Source organism: Echinops telfairi, unplaced genomic scaffold, assembly GCF_000313985.2.
Source record: "Echinops telfairi isolate 266 unplaced genomic scaffold, ASM31398v2 ScPeMD7_31;HRSCAF=116, whole genome shotgun sequence".
In the NCBI taxonomy this organism is placed as follows: Eukaryota; Metazoa; Chordata; class Mammalia; order Afrosoricida; family Tenrecidae; genus Echinops; species Echinops telfairi.
This window is the reverse complement of record NW_022103928.1, coordinates 49,827,103-49,839,403: the sequence shown is the minus strand read 5'-3', so window position 1 is coordinate 49,839,403 and position 12,301 is coordinate 49,827,103.

The window sequence follows — 12,301 nt, the reverse complement described above, 5'->3', positions numbered from 1 at the left end:
TTCCATAACTAAAAAACTATAAATAATAGTGATTTATGAATTATGTCACTACATCAATTACTCATTTATTGTCATGGTTAATTTGGAAAGACCAGGTTTTTATGTGAAAATCTACATTATGCAAACTGGAGGTTTACAAGATTGTGGATTATTACATCATTACAGAACTTCCAAACTACTGAGAATTGTGGCCCAGCAAAGTTGGTGCTACCTGAGCTCACAAGTTGACATTGTTATTGCTAGACAAATGTTAATTCCTTCCTTTCTTTCTTCCTTCCTTCCTTCCTTCCTTCCTTCTTCTTTCCTCCTTCCCTCCCTTGCTGGTTGTCTTTCTTTCTGTGTGTCTATGTGTCTGTTTGTGTGTCTGTCTGATTTTCATTGTAACACATCAGTTAATTTACAAAACAGTCATATAGTACAGCTTTTACTATTGCAACTACAAAATATCTGATAAAAATATAGTTGGTAACTGAGGAGTAATTGTATTCTTATACAAAATATTTTTTTATGTTGTGAAATGACTAATCTGAAAACAAAGTATTTTATGTATGTGTATTTAAAGATTTTGAAGCATGACTTTTAAAGTGAATATTTATTTTGGAATAGTTTTAGTTTTACTGAAAAATTGTTAGGTAGTGTTAAAAACACACCCAAACTCACTGCCTGAGCATCACTGCTGACTCATAGAGACCCCTGTGGGTTTCTGAGGCTGACTGTGCAGGAGAGCAGAAAAAGCAATCTTTCTCAGAGGGCTGCTGTGCTTTCAAACAGAGGACTGTGCACGTGCAGGCCAACTCTTACCCGCTATACCATTAGGACTCCTTTCCTTAGGAAGTACACAAAGCTTCCACACCCAACACACCCCACTGGGTTCTTTGCTACTTACTGACAGCAACAGCTGCGGACAGAGTCGGGCTGTTCCCTAGGGTGTCTGAGAGGCCCAGTCTCCAGGGGAGCAAGTAGCTTCATCTTTATGCTGCAGAGCAGCTGAGTCTGAATGGCTCCTGGTACTTAGCAGCCCAACACCAAACTCAGGACACCACCAGAGCTGATTCTCTACCTCCAGTTCCCTTCATTAATAAATTAGCCAAATATGACACAAATTTTACTATTAATAAACCAGTCTTTTTACTTTAAAAACAGTCCATACTCAATTCAGATGTCCTATATCTTTCTTTATGTTCTGCTTGCCTGCCTACCTTCCTTCCTTCCTTCCTTCCTTCCTTTCTCCTTCCCTCCCTTGCTTGCTTTCTCTCCTTTTGTCTGTCTGTCTGCCTTTCATTCTAACACACAGCTGCTCCTTAGGGAAAAGGTGAGGATTTCTGCTCCTCTAAAGGTTTACAGCCCCAAATCCACGGGAGCAGGTCTACTCTGCCCTATAAGGCCACTATGATTCAGAAGGAAATGGATGCCCAAGGGCGGAGGTTAGGGGGGTCTGGTTTGGTTTAATTTGGTTTTGTTTTTCCTTTCCCAATAACTTCCCTTATACCACCTTGTTTTCATGTGTCATGCTTCCTTAGACTCCTTTTGGCTAGGCTTCTTTCTAGGATTTTGCTTGATTTTCATAAATGACCTTGACTGCTTTAAAGAGTGTCATTCAGGCATAGTACTTGTTGGGCTACTAAGCACATGGTCAGTGGTTAATATTTACCAGGAAGCTATTCTATTCTCTCCTTCGGTGTCACTATGATCCACAACTGGCTTCGTGGCAGTGGAGTTGGGGTTCAAGTATTTTGTGTCATCTGACTCAACTAAGATTTAGCCGATTTGTTTTATTTCATGACTACACTAAGGGGGGCTATTTGGAGGAAGAAATTGAAGGTTAAATGCATTGACATCACAACATATCGAGCACATATACTGTCAGCAATGATAGAAAAGTTATCACTGTTGATGGTGAACTTGATCACCTATAGAAGTTCATCTGTAAAACTGACCTTTTGTTTGCACCTTTCCTACTGTGTTCTTTGAATGGAACTCACTATGAACACCACGGTGGGGCGGCCTGTCTACATAACTTATTTGGAATTTTTTTACATTGGATATTTGTCTTTTCTCCTATTTTAAAATGTATTCATTCAATTGTACATAAGAGGATAAGTCAAAATATATTACAGCTAGGTTTCCAATTTATACATAATACGTACAGGTTTATTCCAAACAACTTGTGTGACAACATCTCCATGATTTGGGTCTGGCTGCACATGAGTTCACTCAGTAAAATCCTTGTCTTAGTTTTCTGAGCATCACTACGTAAACAATGGTGCTATCAAAATAGTGGTTTCTACGTGGGTCAACTGGGCCAGTAAAAATCAAGGAAGAGAGGTCAGCTAAGAATGTCTTGGTGACTGTATTTTGGGATTCCAAATGGCTAAACTTGATAAATTTTCTCTAGGTCATAAAATAATTGTAGGGGCTTATCATGTATTTTTAAAATGGAAACCTTCATTGGTAAGTAAAAGATGAGGAAATTTGTGCCAAGGAAATGAATTTCAACCTGGCTATGTTTTTGCTCATTCCTTGAGGGCAATAAAGGTTGTCCTAGTATAATTTCATTGGGAGACCATTCACCATCCACTTTACAGATTTAATCTTGTCCCTTCTGGCTTCAGTTTCCCCACACTTAGAGAACAATTCAAAGAAATTTTAGACCCAGAGGATGCCAAACTGCAATTTTGTGTTGGTGTGAGCTGAATAGTGCATATTTCTACACAGAAAGGTCAGACAGATAGAAAGAATACCTCCAGAACAAATGGAAGGCATGTTGATAAATAATGGTTTCATGCTCTGTTATCTTTGTTTAAAAAACAGTTTTATTATTTTTTAGCAATAATTCGTTATTTATCTTCTTATTATATACAATCATGAGAAGCTTAATATCCATGATATAAAACATCACATGAATTTGCCTGCATTATGGGCAAGTTCCATATATTGCATTACTATAAATAGTATTGTCTTTTTAAAATTCAAATGTAATTGACTTATTACTAGACTATAGGAAATAATCGATGTTCTATATTGACTGTTTCTGCTATCTTAATTTAGTTATTAGTTACAAGAGCTTTTTGCTTTTCATTTTCTTTGATTCGTTGGGAAGATCTGCACATATAAGGCATCTTAGAGTAAAATAATGTAGCTTCTCACCAATAGGTATGACAATAACTGTGAGGGTTTTTGTATACATATACATATATATATATATATATTTTAAAGTAAATATATATTTAAATAATTTTAATATATATATTTTAAATATATATATTTGAGGAAATTTTTCTTTATTTCTAGTTACTGTAAGCTATTATCTAGGATGGTATAACTGCTTTTTCAGTGTTGAGTGATACGATCATATTTTTGTCTCTTTATGGATATGGTAGATTACATGGATTACTTTTTGAACATTAGATCAGCTTTTCATTTTAGAAATAAACCCCTCATGGTATACAATCATTTTTACACATTTTTGGATTTGTTGAGAATATGTTATGCAATTTCACAACTACTCTGAGCCAGAGTCACCTGTGAGTGTCTTGTGCTTCCGTAACGGGCACGTGGCTGTGATTCTGGAAACTCTGTCCCGAGTATCTCAAACACCAACATGGTCATCCCTGGTGGACAGATTTCAGCGGGACTTTCCGACCGAAACCAGAAAAGAAATAGAGAATGTGTGGCGATTTCTGAGGGATTCGACACTAAAAACGTGATGAATAGCAGTGGGATGTTTATCTGATATAGTGCCAGCAGTGCCTTTGGATTGGAAAGAACTCAAACTATGACATGGGAAGAGTTGCTTCCTTCATCCTCCTTAATGATGTGGCTGAAGCAATGGGTTTGAAACCTGAATTTGCAGAGAGGGCACTACTTAAAAGTATAAGAAACAGCTGTAAGCATCTATCAAGAATCAGAATGTGAAATGTACAAAGTATGAATATAGAAAAAGTGGATGTGATCAAAAATAAAATGGAACACACAAAGATGAAGGTGCTAAATATAAGTGAGTTGAAATGGATTGGGATTCACCATTTGAATCAGCCAATTATATGATTCACTTTGCAAGAGCAACAAATTAAAAAGCAATGCCCTTACACTCATCATAAAGAACATTTCAAGATACATCTTGAAGTTCAATGCTGTATGCAATACATAATAAGATCTATATGCCTACAAGGAAAACTAGTTAATATGAATATTATTCTAGTTGATGGACCACCATATGGACCAAAGTCAATGGTGGAGAAACAAAAAAGAAATCCACCAACTTATTTAGTCTGAAGTTTATTAAACATGCCATCAAGATGCATTAGTAATTATTATTGCGTATAATATGAAAATTGCAAAGAAGAAAGATCAGCAATTAGAAAATATTTACTTCCTGATAGGAAGCAAGGTGAAGATAACATGTGAGAATTTTGTAAGATAAAGGGTTTCTTCATTGCCGATACTTTTTTCCCCAGTAACTTAAATGGTGGTTATACACTTGGACCTCACCAGAGGGATATGCAAAGATCTAATTAACAACATCGGTGCCAAAAGAAGATAGAAAGGGGTGGGAGGAGGAAAAATGAGGAGCTGATTTCAAGGGCTCAAGTAGAAAGCAAATGTTTTGAGAATGATGATGGCAACAAATGTACAAATGTGCCCAACACAACGGATGTATGTATGGATTGTGATAAGAGTTGTATGAGCCCCCATTAAAATGATTAAAAAAAAGAAGATACAAAGCTCAATAGCATCAATCAAAACAAGGCCCACGGCTGACCACCGGACATATTATCAATTGCTCATATTCAAGTTCAGGTTGAAGCTGAAGAAAATTAAAACTGGTCCAGGAGAGTCAAAATACAACCTTGAGTATGTTGTTAGGTGCCTCGCTGTTAGTCTGCCAACAAAAATTTGTTTTCTGGCAGTTCAAGGTACTGTCAATATTCTTTGCCAAAGCATTAATTCAAATGCATAATGTTTCTGTAGATTTTTTATACATTATCTGACTTTCTCATGCATACGAGGCTATTTAAAATACCATGGCTGGTGGCAGACACACCACAGTCCTCAAAGTGACAGCTCTATTCTTCACCACTTTAAGAATTCTTATAGAGCTGCTGTGCCCATGGAATTTCTGGCAGCTCCCTGTTGATATAATGTTGCATCCATTTTTGGGATATCTTCAGCAAAATTTTACTTGTATGTGATATTAAAGATATTGTTCAACAATTTCCATATTCTCCTGGGTCGACTTTCTTTGGAACAGGCACAACTATGGATCTCTTGAAGGGAGTTGTCTAATTAACTGCCGCAATGAATCTTGGGCTTCTTTCACCAGTGCCATCTGTTCATTATATACTGCCTCTTGAAATGTTTGAATGTCAACCAATTGTTGTGATACAGTGACTCTTAGAATTCCTTCTACCACCTTTTGATGGTTCCTCTATAGTTCCATATTTTGCTCATGAAACCTTTCAATAACTCAAAGCTTGAACTTTTCTGAACTGTTTTCAGCTTGTGGTGTGTGCATTATTTTCTTTCTTTTTAGCATTTTAACTTCAGGTCTTTGTATAGTCTTTTACTTTGTCTTGTCCACCTTTGGAATTTTCTGTTCAACTTCCTTTCTTCCATTAGCTTTTGTTACTCTGTGATCAAGAGCCTGTTTCTGAGTCTTTTTTGACACTCACACTAGTCTGTTCTTCATCAATCTCTTATTCACCTTTTGCTTTCCTTCTGTACGTGGTTCTCCACGCCAGCCCACAGCTTGTCAGATCTTCAGATATTTGTGCTTAACTTGTCAAATTTGTTCTCAAACTGTTATCTACATTCAGATGGGATACTTTAGGTTACTTTAACTCTTATATTCCTGTTTTAATTTTCTTAAGCTTAACTCTGAACTTACATATAAGCAACTGATGGTCTGTTTCACAGTTGGCCCCTGGCCTCATTTTGTTGAAAAATCCATCTTCTAACAATCTTCTTATAGTAAATTTTGCGTTTTCCATATTGTGAATTTCACACGTATAGTCTCTATTTATGTTGTGGAAAATGGCATTTGCAACTAAGACTTTGAGAGTCTCACAAATGTAGTCATGCTATTGCTAACTTCCTTTCTATTATCAAGGCTATATTTTCTACTACTATTCCTTCCTTTTTGTTTCCGAATTTGGATTCCCATCACCGACAATTATCAATGTATCTTAATTACATGTTTGATGAGTTGAGAATAAAATGGTAGAATTATTCAATTTCTTGGTCACAAGCTATAGTGGTTCATGGGTAAAATTATATTACAGTAGCTTTGACTAGGCAAACTTATAAGAATATATTCTTGTGTTAGGCAAGGTTCTCCAGAAAAGCAAAACCAGGACACTTATGATTTTATAAGTGGGTATATATATGGATAGGCATATATAGCGAGAAGGAATACAATAACTAATTAGTCTACTCAGCAGTACAGAGGGCTCGGTCCAACTCATTTTTGTGAGACAGTTAATATACTGAATGCCCTTCCAACTCATGCTGTCCACTGATCCAAGGTCAAGGAAGCAGGCAGCAAAGTGGCTGGCAGAGGTGCAGAGTGCCTACAGACAAGAGAGCAGAGTCGTCCTGCAGGCAGCAGACACTGCAAGGTGGAGAGGCAACAGCAGCAAGAGGAGATGTCAAGGCTTAGCAAAGGCCAGTAGTTTAGTAGCACGGGAAGCAGGTCACAATGGACCCTCCAGGCATAGTGTGGCACAGCACGGGGACAAGATCAAAAGTTTGGCTTGGCCCACGGGTAGCACAGAGCAGCTCACTCAAGCAGCAGCGTGCTAGTCTGATCACCGGGGAGAAGGAGGGAGAGGTCAACCTCTGAGAACCATTTATCTCTGTTGTCCTCCAATGGACCTGCGACCTGAATGGCAGGCCAAACTCTGCTACATGTTCCTATGGGAATCATGTTAGCAAAAAACCCTATCACAATTTACTTTAACCTGTGAAGCATTATATTTCAATGTAGAACTTGAAGGATTCTTTTTGATGATGAATGTGAAGCTACTCCTCTTGGATTTGGAATTCCTAGTATAAGAAGCCATATGATATAATTGTGTGACTCAAAATGACCCATACCAGTCCACTTTGTCTCCATAATACCTAAGTTATCACTTTTTACATGTTTTATTTCATTTTTAACAACTTCCAATTTTCCTTGATTCATCCTTCATAATTCCATGGGTGTATTCCATAATTCATAATGGATGTCTGTACCTGTTTCTTCTCATTCTGAGTCATTGTCCCTCAGCAAATGAAGATCCCAAAGCTTTCTTCTCTTCACCTCATTATGGTTTACTTTACTTCAAGGAGGAAGCTCCTCCTGTCTATTTTGAATGGCTTCCAACATGACGGCTCATGTTTGGGCATTATAGTTGAGACAGTATAATATTTTCAGTGACTCCTCCCTCAGGAGTGGATAACCTAGCCTTTTTTTGTAGTATGTTCTTAGCAAGGTCCATTGAAATATCTTTATTAGAGATGTCTGCTGGTATTTGAAATATCGTTGGTAAAGCTTTCAGTATATCAACAACCCATACCTAGACATACAAGTGGCGGGCAGTGAGTATATCCTACCTGACTTTCAGGCTCTCTCAAGAATAGATGTGATGAGTTGAACATTAATGAATGAAGACCAGAGAAGTTGTCAAGTGAAAAAAATAACATCATATATGATAACATTAAAAAATATTAGAAAGATAAGAAAGAAAAGACTCATGTGAATGTCAGAAGAGACTATGAAAACAGCTCTTAAATGTAGAGTATCTAAAGCAAGTGGGGAAAATAATATTAATTAAGTGCTTTACCGAGTATTTTAAAGGGCAGCTAATCAAGACAAATTAAAGCATTTTAATGATATCTGAGAAGGCTTGGATTAAGAAAATCAAAAGAAAGAGTACACTCAACATATTTCATGCTGAAAAACCTGAAGAAGCATTCCAGCCTGAGTTAAAATATTGACAATTTCTTTGGGCAAAATATTAATGATGCCGGAAGTATCAAAAGAACTATATGGAAGGACTATATGAAGTCATAGCACATAAAATAATTAGTTGACATTCAGCCATTTTTAGAGGTAGCATATTATCAAGAATTAAATGCATCGGAGGAAGAAATCTGAGAGGCATTGAAGGCATTAGGGAAAAACTAGGTTCCAAGAATTCACTAAACACCAATTGAAATGTTTCCACAATCTGATTAAGTACTGGAGAGTCTCTCTCATCTATGTCAAGACAGTGGGTAGACAGCTACCTGGCCCACTGACAAAAGATGATTTATATTTATGGTCATTCAAAAGAAAAGTGATCTAACATAATGCAGAAATTATTGAACAATATTATTACTATTACAGGCAAATAAAATTTCACTGAAAATATTTAGCTAACAGTTACAGCACTGAATCAACAGTTAGCTGCCAAAAATTCAAGCCACAATTCGAAGGGGACAATGACAAGGGATATCATTGCTGACATAGATGAAAGCAAAGGATCTCAGAGATAGGTTTACTTCTATTTTACTGACTGTCAAAGGCATTTGTGCAGATTATAACACATTTTAGATAACATTGCAAATATTGGAATTCCAAACTATTGAAGTGGGCTCATGTGGAACTTGTACACATAACAGGAGAGAATTATTCAAACAAAATAAGGGAATTCTGTTGAAAATGGTTTAAAATCAGGAAAGGTGCGCATCACGGTTATGTCCTTTCACCATAACTATTCAATACGTACTTTGAGCAAATAAACTGGGAAGCTGAACTATTTGCAGATGAATGTAACAGAAGAATTCAGGAAAGGCTTATTAACAATCTGCAATATGCAGATGACACAATTTTGCCTCCTGAAAGAGAAAAAGAATCGAAGCATTTGCTGATACAAATCGGTCTCCCGCCTTCAGCATGGGTTGCAGCTCAATACAAAGAAATCCTCAAGTCTGAACCACCAAAAGACAACATCAGGAGAAAAGGAGAAAATATTCAAATGGGCAAGGATTTTGTTTTGCTTAGATCCATAAATGATGCTCACAGAAGCAGAAGTCAAGAAATCAAACAAGGAATAGTGCAGAGCAAATCTGTTCGAAACCTCTGTAAGTGTTGAAGAGTCAAGGTCTTGTTTCACAGATAAGGCAAATCTGACCTAAGCCATGATAGTTTCAATAGCCTTATATGCATGTGAAAATTGGACAAGAAATACGGTAAGAAATAAGAGAATTGCTGCATGTGATTTACAGTTTGGGCAATGAATAATGAAAATACTTGGACTTCCAGAAGTGTAAACAAATATACTTCAGAGGAATGACCTAAATGCTCCTTAAGAATGAGGAGGGTACGACTTCATCCCACGTACTTTGGACATGTCCCGGAGAGAGCAGTCCCTGGCGAAGGTGAACACACGTGGTAAAGTAGAAAATCCTCAGAACGAGGCGGGCCCTCAAGGACAGATTGACAAACTGATCACAATAATGGGTTCCATTATAGTAACAATTATGTGACGCAGGCCTGGGAGTATTTTGTTCTGTTGTCCATTAGGTACCTATACATTAGAGTAGAATTGACTGCATTTAACAAAATATCAGCCATATAATTATGATAGTCTGTGATCTCTAGCTGTCTATCTTGCAGCGGAGTAATGCCATAGGCTTATTTGAATGAGCTTAGATTTTGCCTTCAAATTCTGCTTTGTATACTAGATTGTGGGACATTGGTGTCACTCAAATATCTAAGCCTCATCCTTTATTTCTTTGGAGATTATTAATTATTTGTTTAATTCCTGTAACAGATATATGACAACTCATCATCCATTTCTTCTTGTGTGAAATATAGTACTTTTGTCTTTCAAATATTCAGTCTATTTTATCTACTATCTAATCTATGGACCTAATGTTTTTCATATATCCGATTAAAGTAATTTTAATCTCCATGCCATTAGTTTAGATCCAAAATCTTTCATTTCTGATATTGTTAATTTTTACTTTTCCCCCTATTTCTTAATTGAGTTGAATGAAATATGGTCAATTAATATGGATCTGCTCATGGGACCAACATTAGCCATTATTAATTGTATCTATTATTGTCTGATTTTTAATTTAATTTTTATTATGGTTGGTTCTGCTCTTTTATGTGGTCATGTTCAGGTAGATTTTAGCAGTTTCTTTTCTTTCAGCATATGTATATAGAGTGTTATACATTTGTTTTTAAGCACAGTATTTTATTCATCCCACAAAAGTAAGTTGTGTTTTCATTTTCATTTAGCTTTTGAGATTTCTTTTTTGACATATGTGTTATTTGTAAGTATCCTGGTTAATGTTCAGATATTAGCTAATGTTCCAAATGTATGTATTTCATTTATTCCAATTTAATAATACTGTGATTTGAGAATCTATTTTGTATGATATTTATATTTTTAACAGCACACGGTGTGTTTTGTGGTCCAGCACATGGGCCGTCTCGGGGCTGTTGTTATTGTTAGGTGTCTTTGAGGCTGCTCCTTGGGAACAAAGAAGGAAGCATCACCCGGTTCTCCACAATCCGTCTTACATCGGCGGTCATCGTTGCAGCCACTGGATCAATCCATCTCGTCAGTGTTCCTCTTTTTGCTGCCCTTCTCCTTTATTCCGTATGATGTTCTTCTTCAGGGACTAGCCTCTCCTGATAACATGTGAGGATGAAGTCTTATCATCCTTGTTGCTAAGGCGCATTCTGGCTAGGCCTTTTCCAACACAGATTCGTTTTGGCATTTTCAGTGCTCTTTCCCAGCACTGTAATTCAAATGCATCTTAGTGCAATGTGTAGTGTGATCTTGGAAGGAGTAGGTATTTTATTGTGTTGAATAAAATTGTATAGATACCAGAAAGTGTTGATTAATAATACTGTTGAATTTGTCAATATTCTTTCTGATTCTATTAGGGTTGATCTATGAGTTACGGCTAGGGGGGTGTTGGCATCTGTAATGCCAACTATTGAATTTGACTATTTCTCCTTTTCTTTGACTAAGGAGTTTTTTTTTCCAGGTGTTCTTTGTTTTTATTCATTTATAGTCTTCAAAATGTTTTTTGTTATGAATTTAGGATTAGTATGTGCTCTTGGGGAACTGACATCTTTGTCATTAGGTAGTGTCACACTATCTCTGAAAACCCTCTCTATTTGACAATTTCATGACTATTAGTAGAAGTATTCTGGTTTTTTGGTTTTGTTTGTATTTTACTCCTTCTCTGACTATAGAATTCCCAGTCTATTTCCTTATAACTCTAATAACTTTCTACTTCCACCTTGTTTCACTGTATTACAGAATGTAAGCGAGGGGGGTGCCTGGAAGGAATGCATTTCCCCAGATTAGATCAAATTAGCAGTCTTTCTACACCTAGGAATAGGTGTTTTTCTATGGAGTTCTGGGGATAGCTTGCATTCCTCTTCCCATCTACGTGCCAGATCATCTAGAATCTTTTCAGGCTACAGAAAGCCTGCAGAGTTTCCTTGAAGTCACAGAAAGAAGAAAAGGATATTCCTCAATCCTGAAACCCTTGTATTTCTCACTCTCTTTCCACATCAATGTATTAAAATTATTATTCAAGTGTTCCTACTAGTTTCTGGTTTCAGAAACTTTTGCTCTATATCAGGAGACCTTGACTTTGATGCTGAATTATTCAATCTGTTGAGTTTAGAGTGATGTAACCTCAGCGGTTTAGTAGAGCCAAGAAAAGTAATTTATATTCAGTTCTTTGTTCCTCCTTGATAGACAGGATGCATCTTCTCCTGTCGTCACAGCCACACCCCTAAAACATGATCGTGAAGGTCAGAGTAAATCGAGTTGGCTGTGCTGGCTGACTGGTCACAAGGCCTGCTTTCACCTGTGGCAAAGTAGATGTTGTTGCCCTCACTGAGCCCTTCTCTGGCTTCAACTACATGGTCTACATGTTCCAGTATGATTCCACCTATGTGGAACTCAATGACATTGTCAAGGCTGAGAAAGGAAAACTCATCATCAATGGGAAACTCATTTCTAGCTTAGATCCCACCAACATCAAGCTGGGAGAAGATGGTGCTGAGTAGGTCGCAAAGTCCACTGGTTTCTTCTCAACCATAAAGATGGCTGGACCTCACTTGAAGGCTGGTGCTAAAATGATGATCACGTTGTTCCCTTCTGCTGATGCCTCCATGTTCATGATGAACATGCACCATGAGAAGTAGGGAAACTCCTCCAAGATGATAAGCAATGCCTCCCTCCTGAACCAACAACTGCTTGACCCCTGGCCAATGCCACTCATGAAAACTTTGATATGGTGG